Here is a 2,181-nt window from a genome sequence, read left to right on the forward strand (position 1 = left end):
AATGTTCTATTTGCTTTGTCTTGGTTGGCTAGCACCTTCTCAAGCATGCTATCCAACTTAGAACTCCCTTGTTCATTCGACTGACCTTTTGGTGGAATATAGGGATTGGAACTCATATATCAAAAGTTATTGTTATTGTTGTAATTCCCCTGGTTCGAGCCACCATAGTTGTTGTAATTACCTTGTCCCTATTGAGGTCTCCATTGATTCTGAGTCTGATTCTGATAGCCTCCTTGGTAGTTCTGCCTTTGGTAACCCCCTTGAGAGTTATTAACATAGTTAGCATCTTCATACTGCATAGGAGGCCCCTCTTGATATGGACCCTCTTGAACTTGGTACATGCCCTTGGGCATTCCCGGAACTTCTTCAACAACATTAACTTTCTTCGCTTCCTTTTCATCAAGTCTCTTGGTCAGCAAAGAAATATTGGTTGCTATCTGAGCTAGAGTCTGCTGAGTCTCTTGATTCTCCTTCACAATGTTATGGATCATTGGAGCTACATAGGCTACACTGTCAATACCACCCGAATGCCATGCTTGATTGTGAGTAGTAATCTTATCAAGCAACTAAGTGATTCGGGCATATGTCTTGTCCATAAAGCACCCACCAGTTGCATTGTTCACCACCTTTCTGTCAATGGATCTAGCCCTCTATAGAACTTTTCCATCAATATATTATCCGAAAAACCATGATTTGGAGACATGCAAATATTCCTTGAATCTTTCCCAAGCTTCAAATAGTTGTTCCCCCGGAAGCTGTTTAAAATCATATATCTTGTCATGAATTTTAGCTTTCTTGCTTGGCAAAAACCACTTCTTGAGAAAAATAGCAACAAGCTCTCCCCACGTATGAACAGTGTTGAGGGGCAGCTTCTCAAACCAAACTCGGGCTTCACCGGCTAAAGAGTATTTGAAAACTCTTAGCCGAATAACATCATCTGAAACAACATTCTGCATATGTTGGGCACACACACCCACGAAATTCTTCAAATGTTGGTGAGGGTCATCATCGATAGAGTTCCGAAAATATCCCTCAAGTTTGAGCAGTTGGTAGATAGTGGAGTCAATCTTGCAGTTTGCAGCATTCACCCTAGGTGGAACAATAGCAGATACATATTCCACCTCATCTAGCATATCCGCAAATATACTGTCAACCTCCACTTCCACTGGTGGGTCTTGCGCTTGCAAACCCCTATTACTACCTACTCCACGTCCTCCTCTGTTGTTCATGATGACTTGGTTCATAGTAAACAGCAAACAAGGTGTGATGGAATAGAAAAAGACTTTAAGTAAAGCACAAACCATTTAGTAATTTCAAAACCGTATTCCCCGGCAACGTCGCCAAAATTTGATACACTCAAATTACACCTATTAAATGATGTAAAGCGGACGATATCCAATATGGTAACCCAACTAGGTTGGCGTCGAATCCCACAGGGAATATGGTGTGAAAAGGTTACTAAAGTCGTATAGTACTTTCTTGCAATCTAATTTCGTATTCCGTTGAGTTTGTAGAAAATTAGTTGTTTATTAACTAATTGCTTTGATTGTAATGAATATGACTAAAGAAACCAAGGTTGTATCCCCCTTTAGATAAAGTGTATGCTATGGTTATTGATCTTGATATACTTCTAATGGATCGCTGTAAGAATGCACTTAACCTCTAATTGAATCCCTAATATTTCTCAATAGTTAAGGACTATTTCTCTTTATAATTTTTCCAAATATAAAAGAGTTGATATGAAGAACGGTTAATATATGCCAAGTAAATTTCTCTTATTCCTAAGTGAATCTATTAAATGAGGGGTAACGCCCCGAGTTCTTGTTACTTGTTCTTAACAAACCCTAGCTTGTTTTCCCAAATAAATTAAGTTTATGGCTTAAGTTAATTTTTGCAACCATTAACTAACAATGAATAATGAAGAATAAGTAAACCCTAACAATCCATTATGCATATATCAATCTCAATTCTCAATCACTTAACACCTATCTTTGGGTTCACAACCTTATTAGGGAAATTAGCTACTCATAATGAAGAACGTATAACCCGATATAATAGAAGTCATAATTCTTACGATTGATTGAAATTAGAATAAAGTAATTGCAATTGTCTTATCTTGTTCTCCAAAAAAGCTTCAAAAAACTATAAAGTATTGAATGCTAGAAGAATAGTACCGAAATA

General features: G+C 37.6%; 1 non-coding gene across 1 annotated transcript; it reads left to right on the plus strand.

The window, feature by feature from the left end:
* Positions 1–683: 683 nt before the first annotated feature.
* Positions 684–787, plus strand: LOC132051307 (small nucleolar RNA R71). The gene has a single exon (XR_009413679.1). It is a non-coding gene; the product is annotated as a small nucleolar RNA R71 (small nucleolar RNA).
* Positions 788–2,181: the final 1,394 nt, after the last annotated feature.

The sequence above is a fragment of the Lycium ferocissimum genome, chromosome 3, assembly GCF_029784015.1.
Source record: "Lycium ferocissimum isolate CSIRO_LF1 chromosome 3, AGI_CSIRO_Lferr_CH_V1, whole genome shotgun sequence".
Taxonomy (NCBI): Eukaryota; Viridiplantae; Streptophyta; class Magnoliopsida; order Solanales; family Solanaceae; genus Lycium; species Lycium ferocissimum.